Below are 14,602 nucleotides of genomic sequence, written 5' to 3'. Positions count from 1 at the left end.
CAGAGCCCTACCGTATGAGGCGAAGCGCTTCGTTAGTCAACAGGCCCTAACCACTGTTGACCTCACCATTGAGGCGGTGGAAAAGTACCAAGCCACCACAGAAATGCTTCGCACTTCCAAGAGAGACCCTAGGACCACCACCCCTCAGCTGACTGGGGGAGGCCACTCCAAAAACACCAAGGTAACCAGCCCAACTACAGCAGCACCCAGCTATGCTCCATTGAGGGCCAAAAGCCAGCCTGGTCCAGTTAGAATGGCTCGTGATAATGACACCCGACAATGCTACCGGTGTGGTGAGATAGGACACATGTCTTGGCAGTGTGATAAACAGCTCGACGAGCCCATGCCAACTGCAGGGTCCTCCAGTTCACCATCACTTGGCAAAATAGGCTTGAATCCGGAGATATTTTGACTGGATATATTTTATGACACGCGGCATATTCGGACCAGATTTCGACCATTTCCCGACTTTTTAAGAATCCGTGAAAATCTTGGCATATTTTGACTCCGGATTTGTGTTTGGAGAATTCGGAGATATTTTGACTGGATACCGGTATTTTGAATGACGTGTGCTGCCAATCGCATTGAATAGAATGTTGGCCCTCCCTCTGCCGTTATGAAGCTCTGCGCGGCAGCCCGCCGCTTCCTATCTGGATTTCTGTCGTACGTTAGTTGGCAGCATCTTTATCACAGACTTTCCAGAAATCTGTTGCAGACTTGTTAAGCCATCAAAAACCATATTTAGTTCTAGCTCTAGGCTATGGGACTATGAGGACTCCGAGAAGGTGTCCAAGTGAGATGGCGAATGATGGCTGGCGAGGTTGTTCGAGGTCATTTCATGATGAGGATGGACCAGACTTTAAGACATTCTGAGGTAAGTTGAAGTAACAGATTAGAGGAACATACGGTGTATTGTCTTGAAGTAGCTCTAGATGAAAATTAAAGCATGCCTGAATATTGTAATGTTTAACTTTCCTAATGTTTTCTAACTGACTGTATAGCTAACTTGCTAACTAACCAGCGCCTTGTACTATCCACACTAAACAAGGACGTTTATCTTAGCATGTTAGCTAGCCTAGCTTTTTCGGTCTGGTAGCAGAGACTATGCTGGTAGGCAGATGTTAACGTTAGCTAGCCTGCCACCACCTAATACTAAACCTTGGGGCAAGTGATACGGTGTCACGAATGAATGTATGCATAAACGTTTTACTGACATTGGATATATGACGTCGGATATCTGCAGGGGCTAGATTTTGAAATTACGACAACATTTGGTAACCTGCTACATTTTAACTAGCTGGGAGGAGACTAATATTTGGTTAACGAACTGATTGGCAGATTTGTCTGACATAAAGCTTATTTTCCGTGATATCTAAAAGTTAATGACATGGACACTTGTGTCAGAATGTCATACACGACTAAGTTATCACCTTGTATAGTCTTGAAAGTGTGGATGTATTGTTCTAATATATGATTTGTCCCCCTTGACCAAGCGAAAAACACACACTCTCAATTGCCTTCTGTAAGATAAGAGATGGTCACAGCATGTGTCGTTATGAACGGCAGAGGTAAAGAAGCCCCCTCCGATGTTATTTGACAGAACAGGAGTATACGTGCCCTGTCGTTGCTCTTGCTCCAAGGCACACATAGAGCTAGAGACTTCTGTGCCAGAAAGAAGAGAATGAGAAATTGTGAATTTAAGAATGTGTTTTGTTATAGGGTAATTGATGACATCGTGTGTGTGTGTGTGTGTGTGTGTGTGTGTGTGTGTGTGTGTGTGTGTGTGTGTGAGAGAGAAAATGTGTGTGTGTAAGACTGATGATGTGTATAAGGCCTCTGTATGTTTTGGTTTTGTAATTGTGTATTTATGTAAGCTGATAAACACCTTAATTTTGTTTGGAATTACCATGATAAAAAGTACTTTACACTATTCTACATCCGCAGCTCCATGAATGACATGAGACACTCCAGGAGACGGTGGTTGCAATGCAATATCAACACCCCGCAACCCCAACCCTCCAATGGAACCCAGAACCCTCCGGAGTTCCTCAGGACCTGTCGGTAATATATTTGACTGCATGTTTTAAGGGAAAGAAAATGATCAGACTTTATACGTGCAATTTCCATTTTAACCATCTCAAATAACCCTGAGGTTCTCATCGTCAAACTAGAGAAAGCATCAGTAGGGTTCAGGCTGTCTTTTACAGATAAGGTACTTTATTCATCCTGTGGGAAATTCAAGAAACAATTGTCCACTGTTTGTAACAGTATTTTTAGCCAATTTGGATTGGAGCCAATTTTGGTCCCCTAGGGGAAATTCTTTCTCTGCATTTATCCCATTTGGGCTAGTGAATCACATTGAAATTTCTTAGCATAACAATATATGATTGTGTTATCATTTTTTTTTTCATCAGGCATGAGTGAGGCGAACACATCGTGCGTTGGAGGAAAAGTTGCAGTGACGACTTGGACCACAGGCCAGGTAAACAGGTTTACTCTGAGCATGTCAGCCCATACTTCTGTGATCAAAGTGCTATTAATAGAGAAAGATGTAATGCAACCAGATGACCATATATATGTTGATGAGTACACTCCTGTTGAAAAAGTAATATTTTGAACAATATTTCAATAAACACACAAGTCATTTCCAAAATGACCATAGAGTAAGTGTAATACAACATCTTTTCAGCTTACTGCAGAAAATGAAGGTCAATAGTATAACTTGAATGACATATTTGTCCATTGTTGTGAAATTATGCTGGTGCAAAGGTGAGTACACCCCTATGTTTAACTGTCTATGGAGGGGCCGTGTTTGCCCGAATCTTCACGAATTTGAAAGAGATTAAAAGGGAGGTCATCGCTGTGCATTTCATCCTTGCCTTACATTGAACTTTTACATTTCGAGTCTGGACCTAGCTAAACGAGATGTGTATGAGATTTGAATGAAATCCTATGGAGAGTATCATGATCTGATGATGTTCAGTAGTCACAGTACATGTTAACAAGCATGTTTCTAGTGGTGAAATTCAGCTTCCTACTGTTGATGGCATCCGTACAGGTCCGAAACATTTCGGTCCTACTACCATGCTTGACTTTCAGCGTGAGGCACTTTTCTTTGTACAAATCACTTTTTACCACCACACATGCTTGACACCATCTACTAATGCAAAATTGTTTATCATGGTCTCATCAGAGTCAAACAAACTAAGGATATGGGTTACTGGAACCATGTACTGTGATCTAATGACACCATGATAAACAAATTAGCTTTAGATCAGTGGTTCTCAACCTTTTTTGAGCAAACGCCCCCTTGGCCTCATCACAAGCCTCCAAACACCCCCTTGACCTCATCATAAGCCTGACCACGCCCCCCTCCCCCCTCCCTAGTATCAGCTGTATCCTTCTCAACAAAGAAAAGTGCCCATGCTTAAAGTCAAGCATGGTAGTGAGAGTTGCATGGCTTGGGGCTGTGTGGATGCCATCAACAGGAGGAAGCTGAATTTCACCAAAAGAAACATGCTTGTCGACATGTACTGTGACTACTGAAGCAGATCATGATGCATACTCTCCACATGATTTCATTCAAATCTCACACACGTCTATTTTGGCCTGGTGTGGACTCATAATGTAAAAGTTCAATGTAAGGCAAGGATGAAACACACACAACGATGACCTCCCTTTTAAATCCGTTTCAATTTCAAGACGTTTCGGGTCAGCACGCCCCTTCTCAGACAGTTTAACATAGCATAATTACACAAAAAAATTGACAAATATTTAATTCAAGTTATACTACTGACCTTACTTTTCTGCCATAAGCTGATTTTTTTTTGTATTACACTTACTCTATAATCATTTTGGGAACAACTTATGTGTTTTAAAAAATATATATATTATTCACAATGTTACTTTTCAACAGGGGTGTAGTCATTATTGCTGTGCACTGTATATTTGGATCACCATTACATGTTTAGTCATAAAGTAATGAAAACTTGTGTACAGCTTTGTATGTTTTCTGTTCAGCTGTAGATTACCTAATAGTGACGAGGTCACCAAGGCCATCATCCAGGCTAGTAAGGATTCTGGGTAGAGCTGGGGACCAGAGAGTTTACTCATAACTCATTTATGTGATCATGATGTATAAAAAAGACTAACTCAGTTTCTTTCTGTCTCGCAGAAGCCTGAAATAGATTCTTTGAGAATCTTAAAAGTCAAACAACTGGGCCTTGCGGGGAAGACTGATGACGTGAGAAAAAAAGGAAAAAGCTGATGAGCAGACGTGAGCGGGTAGGTAAAACCACAACTAGCAACCCCATCATACAACTGCCATCACTTTCTTTTGTCACTACTTCACTTCAGGGGGCAATTAGCCAATATCCCCTTTCTTTCTTCCAAGTACTATTGTTAGTTACAAGGTATTTGCAAATGGGCAGCCAACACTAAAGGTCTGTTTTGACTCCTCAGTCAGGCCCTACCATGGAGCATATGGTAGGGCACTCGTTTGCAATGCGACCGACCCGGGTTCAATTCCTGGCCCGGGTCCTTTGCCAGCCCTTCCCCATCTCTCTCTCCCAACTTGCTTCCTGTCACCATCTGCACTGGACTGTCATTATGAAGACAATAATATCTTTTTTTAAAAAGACTCCTCCATCAGTTGGGGGACACATACTGTCAGTGGGGGGGCAGTGGCAGATCGCGAACAATTCAAACTGGGAGAAATATATGTTGATCGCGGCAAGGGGTCTATTCAGCGCTAAAAGGGAGGGCGTGGTGGCTGTTTGGGTACTTGATCTGCCGTTACCCCCCCTGCTGACGGTACGTGTCCTCCAACTAAAGGACGAGTCTAAACCAGGCTTAAGAGATGCAAGCATAAGGAAACGTGGGGGGGACCATAGTTTTAAAACACGTGGTTTGGGGGAACCATGGTTTATGGCAAATACTGTATCAAAGTTAAATAGTAGAACCATGGTTAATTTTTGTAAGGTATATTACTATGACAGCTACTATACTCCTGTGGATAAACCACAATTGAACTATGCTTGGTTGATCTGCTGGATAATCTTGTGGAAATCCTGCTGTATTATCTCATGTGACCCGTTCTTTGGCATGTTCATGGTAAACAAGCCTGAGTGTGGGTTTTGAACTGTACATATTTTTTAATGTTTAACACATTGTTTAAAACTGCCCTATTTTTTTGTTGCTTTTCAAGCAGTGGTGCTGGTGGCGCAGGATGTCCTCGAGGAGGACGACCTCGACTACCTCAAAGGAGCTGATGCCAGCCTTGTGTCTGATGGGGAAACAAGTGCACATTTGTTGTGCTCTGTCTGAGATGGAGAAGTGCGCGCCTTACTGGCGTACTTCATTGATAGTGACCGATAGTGGCCGGTTCTCCCTTCGTGACCCCCCCCCTTCTGCGGCCGACAAAGCTTGAAATATGATTAAATGTAAATGTAAAATAAGCAATTAAAGAAAGAACATTCAACAAAATAATTGTCTGTTATAATATGATTTTAGCTGGGATTTAGCAGTTATTTAAAGTTGGCCCAATTGTTGTTTTGCAGTAGATTTGTGTCTATTATATTATGTTGAAAGAAGTGTACTGCCTTAAAAAGGCAAAGTGCAGTAACCAATTACCGTAGGTTCATTCTGAAAATGTGTTCATTCAGAAAATGATATTCATAACACCTCCTTTATCTTGTGACTAAGAGTTATGGTCAAAATGTGCCCTGTTTTACAAATATTGCGATGTCAAATTTGCAGTAACTAAAATATCCAACCTACCAAGTCGTTGAAGGCATTTTTTCCCTCAGTTTCATTTTTGGCACTGCTGTTTACCTTTTGTAGGGCAGTTTAACCTAACGTCAGCCCAAGTAATTTCGGCGACTTTGGCAACATCACAGATATGGCAACATGCCCGTCACATGTTAGCCTGGGAAATCCTCAGCTTCCACAATCGTTTCGATCTGAAAGACAATCTCACTCGTGATTAGGATGGTAACCAGGCAAGACTAAGTTGTAATAAGTAATAGAATAGAATAGAAAGCCTTTATTGTCATTATACAAAGTATTCTGAGATTTGAGCTTCCCTGCAATGTGCACAGTCGTTAATAGATGAACATTGTCCAGTAAGTGTGAGTTCATTGTTGTAACAGCTTTGGGGAAGAAGCTAATAACACCTAACGTGATAAAGGCATGTACATAAATGCCTGTGAAATCAATGTATTGCCTGGTCGTGGGAGGTATGGGTCGTCCCATGCCTCACATATATCCATATATCACAAATATCCGGATTTGTCTCATGTCGAAACTGTCCCATTCCGAGATTCGGATATGCTCCGTATATGAAAATTGGCACCAGCGTATCCGGACCGTATCTATCAATATATCTCCGTATATTGTAAATATCCAGAAATATCTTCATACAAACATCCCCGGAAACAGAGCCTTTTTGCCCAGTGCATCCACCCAGCTATTCGCATCGCTCATCGGGGTCACAGATGGGCCCCCAGATCAACCCCCCACCTGCCCTGTAACTGTAAATTGCCAGGATGTAGAGGCATTGTTGGACTCCGGAAGTCGGGTCACCTTGGTACACAAGGACCTAGTGGATCCATCGTGTCTGTCCACTGATAAGGTTCTACCAATTTCATGTGTGCATGGAGACACCAAAGATTACAGGAATGGTGGGTACCCAGGTCGACACAGAGTCCGGCCCGGACACTGAAGAGGAGAATATGGCTGGAGGAATCTCTCCAAGTTCCAATGAGGGAGACGCCCAGGTCATCGAGGACCTCTCCCATCTCACAGGCCAGTATGGAGCTGCACAGTTGCAGGATCCCACACTTGTAAATGCCTTAAAAAATGTTCAAGTGCTAGAGGGCAAAATAGTAGGGGATAGAGCAAGCCCCACATACCCCCTGTAATGTTTCTAATCTTAATGAAGAAACTTGGGTTCTTAACTAAACTTATTTATTAGCATAACGAGTCAGGAGGATACAGGTACACCGTCAGGTTCATGTTCATCAACTGATGACTTGCAATACACAGACACACATCCGGGGAGTACATCATATCTGCGTCCATCTAGTGGCAGGAGGTAAAACTGCAACACATTTTACTTATCACATCCCCCTTTTTCTAAAGATGAAAACATGACACATTAACTATTTTACCAGCAATCTCATCACTAGCAATTTTATCTAGCAATCTTTATACTTCTCATAAGCAGTTTGTATCTGTGTATTATTATTTTCTTTTAGCACTCATAAATGACTATGAACTCATTTTTTTACTTGTTCTTTTCAACTTAACATTACTTAATAAACATAAACATGAACTCATATTTCAATGAAAAGGATACGGGTCATAGTCCTTATAAATTCAGCCTGTCAGGTGCTTTGACAGTGCGTGATGATCTTCTCAACTCTGGCAAGTCAGTCTCTACAGCTCTCTGGTGATCATCCGGCAGTGGATCATCTGTTGAGGTGGAGACTGGATCTCGCGGTGGATCTTCATCAGTCTGTTCTTGCCAGGTGTCTTGTGTTTTGAGTAGACTCCGTCGATTTCTCCTGAGGACTTGGCCATCCTCGGTTTGGACGTTGTAAGATCTTGGACTCACTTCCTCAAGAACTGTTGCTTTCTTGCTCCAGGTGTTGGAATCATGTATTCTTACTGTGTCATGCCTAGCCAGTGGTACTAAGCTTTTTGTTGACTTGTCATAATTTGCTTTTTGTCTCTATTGCAGATGTTTTTGTTTTTGTTTCACTTCCTTTTGTTTCTGTCCAGAGGTGTATGGAAGTGTGGTGCGTAATCTGCGTCCCATAAGGATTTCTGCAGGGGACAGGCCATGCTCAAGAGGCGAAGCACGGTAACTCAGCATTGCTAAGTATGGATCTGACTGACTTTCTTGTGCTTTCTTGAGCAGCTGCTTGACTATGTGCACACCTTGCCTTTGCCTGCCTTTCCGTTCGATTGAGCGTACAGGGGACTAGAAGTCACATGACAAAAGTCATATTCCTGTGCCTAATCCTGGAACTCTTTGCAGCTATGGGACGGGCCGTTGTCACTGTACAAAACTTGGGGTATCCCATGCCTCGCAAAGATTGATTTAATGTGCTTAATCACACAGGCCGCTGACATGCTGGGAAGCAGTGCGATCTCTGGGTAGTTGGACAGGTAGTCGATTACTAGCAGGTAATTCTTTCCATCCAAGTAGAACAAATCAGTCCCAACTTTTTGCCAGGGCTCGTCAGGTATCTCTGTGATTACCATGGGCTCTTTTGGCTGCCTTGCTTGATGTTTAAGACATATATTGCATTTTGACACCATTCTGTCTATGTCAGCATTTATGCCTGGCCAGTAAATTGAGGTTCTAGCCCTTCTCTTGCACTTTTCCATGCCTAGATGTCCTTCGTGCAATCTTTTCAGCATGTTTGATCTCAGAGACTGAGGAAATGGGAGCTTGCGTAAATTCTACCAGGGAGACTCGAATTTCTCGGCTGTCAAACTTACTAGGCTAACCATCCAATCTCCCTTTTGACAGATCATACATGCGTCATCATTGCCCAGGATCGTCAACCAATCACAACGCGAGATTGGGGATTTCCCCGTTACACATCACTCAGGCATCGTTCCCTCTCAGCCAATGGATCGCATTCACGTTTGTTTAAAAATCAGTCACTCATTCTGATCTCTGCTTTCCAGTTAAGCCGACTTTGAAGTGGCTGTCCGGCGTTTTCGTTATCAAACATTCTGTTTATTTTCTACCTGGTTATCCTCACCTTACCGCTGCTGGGATGGAATTTCCAACCGCTCAAACGCGTGGCACGCAATCGGTGCTTTCTTATAGCCTAATATTTTCCTCGCAAGGCTTCAATCAATTTGCTTGGCACGCCGCTCCCTGATTTCCCGACGCTCGTGGATTTGCTTTTGAACTAGCCTGCCTGTGGATGGATTTCCCCGAACTGGTGTAATTCGTGAGTAACCTGGCGGCTTTCCCTTCACTTATCCTGCGGACCAAAGGAACGTTTATCTCAGCGAATGACTGTTTTTGCGGGGGAGTTGTCCAGGCAAGTCGCCTCTCATGCCTCATACTCGGCTTGTTGCAATGTCTCGGATATCAGTCTCGTCTGGCGCTGGTTGACTGATGGCCTACGTTTCGTTTGCTGTCATTTGGGATAATTCCATGAACTGATTGGAGTGACTTTTGGATCATTCGCTGGGGAAGGGCGGATTCGAAGTAACTGGGCCCGCGGTGCTCTCTCGTTGCGCCTCGCTCACTTAGCCCGGCATATCTGCTCAGCACATTGGTTTTTACGTAGGCGTTATGGGTAGGCTACTGCGAGTCACCATTTACTTGGTCGTCGTCGGCCTCTCTGCTGCGGATGGACTGGTGATTCGCTTGCCAACATTATAGAGCATTTCATGAACCGGTTGGTGTGGCTTTTTTGGAACGTCACTGGGGGTAGGCCTTCAGATTTAAATGGGCTAATTATATCTCGAAGCGCCTCGCCCGCACGCATAACCCGACGTTAACCTTCTGTGTTTCGTGCTGCCTGTCGCGACACCGGACGGAGGACATTGCAGAGCCATGTACTCGTAATCGTCTAACGTATTGTTACAAACGTACTTCCTATGTTCCGGAGCGATGTTGCAAGGATCTCAGCCTACGGGCCGTAGCACCGCCTACAGTTTTTTCATTCATGTGGATTCCGGTCGTGCGTTCATCAGTTTGCACCCGCCTATTTTCAATGTTCCGCTCAGTAGCCTATGCCCACAACACAAGCTATTTTACGTTTTCGTTTGCATGGACTGGCCCATGTGGCGCAGGAGTGGCGGTGTCGTTGACTTTTTAGAGTTATGGCTTCGGTTCATAGGCCTAGACTGCTGGCTCGCACATTAAGCTATGCGCGCTTGCCAATCATCACCTCATGTCATCGCACTGCCTGCAGTTTGTATTGATAGAAGTGTACCTTGCTTCCTCACTCCCGCTTCAAGCCATTCAGGGCTGGATTTAGTTAAAGGGACACTGTGATTTTAGTTGTTTATTTCCAGAATTCATGCTGCAACTTCACTAATGTTACTTTTTTCATGAATACTTGCCCCCACCATCAAATTCTAAGTATTTCTTTTGACTGGAAAATTGCACTTTTCTTACATGAAAGGGGGGATCTTCTCCATGGTCCGCCATTTTTGAATTTCCCAAAATAGCATTTTTTTTTTAGCTCAAAAAAAAAAAAAACAAAAAAAAAAACAAACTTTACTTGGACCGTACTAGAAAATAATTGTTTATTACATGGTAAACTTTCATGTAAGACCAAATTTGGCAATAGGCAGCTCAGTTTCAATAAGCAGCAAAGTTGCAGTACCTTTTTTGACCATTTCCTGCACAGTGTACCTTTTAAAGATCACGCGGGGCTTTCGGCCCGCGCCCGGTCGCCGAGCATCAAGGGACATAGTAGCCTGTCGCAATGCCTTGTCTAATTCGAGTTATTTTGATCACAATGGGCTACATGTACACCGTCCAAATATAAGTAAATAAATGAGTAATATCCGTGGAAATGTAAATCGATGATGACAGTTAATAATCATAATTAAATTATACATGAAACTCGGCCCATGGAGTCCTGTCAGGGTTCTGATCACACCCCATTGATAGCCGTCCATGGGCTAACCCTCTCACTCTGTACACCACTCGTGCCCTTAGGCTTCATTGGAATCGTCAGGTCGCTCGGACTGCGTGTCGGATTGTGTTTGTTTTCTCATATCTGGTGATGGTGGTCTCTGCTGCTTTCCCGTACACTTTCACATACACGTGCATCTGCTGCTCCACGTAAGGCATACGCTACGTAATGCACTGGGCATCGGCCCCAACGTCGGACTGGGCATCGGCCCCGACGTCGGACTGGGCATCGGCCCCGACGATGGACTGGGCTCTGGCCCCGACGATGGACTGGGCTCTGGCCCCGACGATGGACTGGGCTCTGGCCCCGACGAAGGACTGGGCTCTGGCCCCGACGAAGGACTGGGCTCTGGCCCCGACGAAGGACTGGGCTCTGGCCCCGACGAAGGACTGGGCTCTGGCCCCGACGACGGACTGGGCATCGGCCGGCGACTCCGCATCGCCCTGGGCCGGCGACTCCGCATCGCCCTGGGCCGGCGACTCCGCATCGCCCTGGGCCGGCGACTCCGCATCACCCTGGGCCGGCGACTCCGCATCACCCTGGGCCGGGGACTCAACATCACCCCGGGCCGGCGCCTCAGGGCTCGTGCTTTAACGGCGCACCTCAGCATTGCCCTGGGCTGTCTCACCTCAACACCACGGCTCAACACCACGGCTCAAAATCACAACTCGGCATCACAATGGGCCATCGCCTCAGCATCGCACTGGGCTGTCGCCCCAACTTTAGCGCCAGTCACCTGCTTGTATCGGTATCCTTATCCATCCTGCATGACAAACTTATCACAGCTACCCACTGGTAGCGAGTAGGAGTTGATGTCTATTTTGATATGCCATTTTTGTTCCGGTGCCGTTCTTCAGTGATGTTTCAGCTTTCTGCTCTGTCCCTCTCAGGTCTCGATAACCGGCTCTCCAACTCTCCTCTGTCGTAAGCTCGCACTTTCTGCATTCTCCTGATTAAGGTGCCCCCCTTTTTTTATTGCTAGTCTAATCATGCAGTTACCGCAAGTTGTCTCTCTCAACCAACCAGGGCATCCGCCCCACTGCCTGTGTCAATGCCTGCTTTGCCCAAGCATTCACCGCGCCACACCGCGTAGGTGTTTATCATAATTGACATGGGGTTATTATTTCCTTGGTCGAGATGTTTTCTTGGTGTTTTATTCATTGTTTGTTTCAGCTACAAGCTCTGCTATCTCCCTCTCTTAGGTCGTGATTACCAGTTGTCTGCCGATTCTCCTCTGTTTTAACCTGACCTTCCTGCTTATCCTGGCCGAGGTGCTTGTCTTTAATGTTAGCTACTCATGCTTTGTCTCAAGCTGTCTCTCTCATCACTCTGGCAGACGCCCGCATAGTGCGGGCTTTCAAGGCAATGGGCTGCCGGTTGTCCGACGCATGTGCGTGTTGCATTCGGCTCATTCCTCGCTTTGTCATCTTGCTCAGTGTGCTGTTTCTGTTCTGTTAACTCTGTTTCCTTCTTCTCATTCCTCGCCCAAGAGGTATACAGCACGCTCGTTCAGAATCGGCGTGGCCACCACGGCCACTAAGCGGGGTCTGTCCCCTACTGCGATCAAGGCGCTGGGTCGTTGGTCGTCTGGCGCATGCGCTTCCTGCATTTGCCTCACTCCTCATCACGTAATTGAAGCATGCTATATCTGGTCTGTATCTTTATGTTTTCTATTCTCATTTCTGGTGACGGTGGTATTTTGCTGCGTCGGCGGCTTTCACTCTATCTCTTGGGGGGCTATCGCTCCGGTCACCCGGTCATGTCTGTATTCTATCCTTCTCTCATCTATCAGATTGATTTTATATTCCGGCTCCCTACCTACTGTCATAATCTAAGTTTTCAGCGCTCTCCTGACCAAGGTGCATCTATCAATCAAATCATAACGCTCTACTGCCTCTCTGCTCTCAGAGCATCTGCGCCATCGCCCGTTAACATAGCATCATCATCATCATCTTCATAGTCATCATCACAGGGCTCCAGCCTCTGCCGGGCCGCCGCCCATAGCTTAAGCCTCCACTTCTCCTGACCAAGGTCACGTTTCTGGCTCTCCACCTACTCCCGTCACAATCTAAGTTCACAGCGCTCTCCTGCCCAAGGTGCATCTCTCATGCATAACCTACCGCCGTGCTGTCTCTGTTCTCAGCGCATCCGCGCCGTGTCTTCTTGCATAGCCAAAGATACCGACATTATCATCATCACCATCATCACAGGCTTCATGCCTCGGCTAGACTGCCGCCCATAGCTTAAGCCTCAGAACATCCCTATCATTTATAATCTCATTTAATCTATCATCATTCGTCTTCCAACCTATCACCTATCACCCATCATCATTGTCATCATTGTCATCATTATCATCATCATCATCATCATCATCATCATCATCATCATCACCTATCGTCCTTCATTTTCCGTCTATCAATCAATCATCTAACTAACTTTTCATGTATTTCAGATGGTGTCTCCTTGTAAGCTGTAGGTGAGTTCACTTCTAATCTCTATTTTTGGGGCAGGCTACGCCCGCCTCCATCTCCGCTGGAGGATATGCCGTCCTACCCTGGAGTTCAACGCGAAGACGGGAACCTTCGCCAAACAGATTCATGCATTTTATATCAAGTGTAAATTGTTCGCCAAACGGATTCATGCATTTTTGTATCATGTCTATTGTTCAATAAATGTTAATAACGTTCAATTGCCTCTCGAGTCTTCATGGTAGAAATGGGAGCTTGCGTAAATTCTACCAGGGAGACTCGAATTTCTCGGCTGTCAAACTTACTAGGCTAACCATCCAATCTCCCTTTTGACAGATCATACATGCGTCATCATTGCCCAGGATCGTCAACCAATCACAACGCGAGATTGGGGATTTCCCCGTTACACATCTCTCAGGCATCGTTCCCTCTCAGCCAATGGATCGCATTCACGTTTGTTTAAAAATCAGTCACTCATTCTGATCTCTGCTTTCCAGTTAAGCCGACTTTGAAGCCACCACCACCCCTCCGTCCACCGTCACCAGTGGTTCCCGTCTGTTAGGGGGCAGGCTACGCCCGCCTCCATCTCCGCTGGAGGATATGCCGTCCTACCCTGGAGTTCAACGCGAAGACGGGAACCTTCGCCAAACAGATTCATGCATTTTATATCAAGTGTAAATTGTTCGCCAAACGGATTCATGCATTTTTGTATCATGTCTATTGTTCAAGAAATGTTAATAACGTTCAATTGCCTCTCGAGTCACAGCACGAAAAGGGGGATTTGTGACAATGAACTCGTCCCAAATCGCCCACGGACTTGCCTAACTTTCGTCTGATTTTGAGCGCTGAGAGAATGCGAAATTAACAGTTTTGGTGACACGTAAATCGCCCGGAAGCGAATCAAAGCCGTGGAGAGGTCTCACAGCAGGGTGTTAATGGCCCAACGATTAACATGAAAGGCAATGACAGCCAGCCCGGACCGCGGACTAGCCTTGCTCTTATTGGACGAAAAAGACACGTGACTCAAAGTAAAAGAGCTGCGCTGTTGGTTAGCAGGGTCGGCAGCTACGACCTTCTATTGGTCACGTTGGATTAATTTATGCATACCGTAGGCCTATACAGTAGGTCCGTATAATTATGCAAAAATTATTATTACTAATATACCTAGGTTGATTTTACTTTGTATATTCACATCATTATATTCACATCATTATAGACTGCACTGTGATGGGGCTTCAGCATGCATGATGTGAATTTATTGATAAAATGAAAATGAATGAAATGAAAATGAATTTTTTAAATGCTTTTAATATCACACCAAACAATGTACACACACTTAGACAGGAACCGTGCATTTCATAAATATACATAATTTAAAACTACACACATACCCTGCAAACAATAGGCTATACTCTAGGCTATATGCAGTGATGTACAGTAGCCTACTCTGGTCAA

General features: G+C 45.0%; 1 long non-coding RNA gene across 1 annotated transcript; it reads left to right on the top strand.

Annotated features, from left to right (window-relative positions):
* Positions 1-590: 590 nt before the first annotated feature.
* On the top strand, positions 591-5,395 carry LOC134459737 (uncharacterized). The gene is made up of 5 exons (XR_010036875.1): positions 591-874; positions 1,945-2,061; positions 2,415-2,482; positions 4,175-4,284; positions 5,210-5,395. It is a non-coding gene; the product is annotated as an uncharacterized LOC134459737 (long non-coding RNA).
* Positions 5,396-14,602: the final 9,207 nt, after the last annotated feature.

This window comes from Engraulis encrasicolus, chromosome 2 (genome assembly GCF_034702125.1).
Source record: "Engraulis encrasicolus isolate BLACKSEA-1 chromosome 2, IST_EnEncr_1.0, whole genome shotgun sequence".
Lineage (NCBI taxonomy): Eukaryota > Metazoa > Chordata > Actinopteri > Clupeiformes > Engraulidae > Engraulis > Engraulis encrasicolus.
The sequence above is the reverse complement of the archived record's forward strand: the minus strand, read 5'-3'. Positions and strand labels throughout refer to the sequence as shown.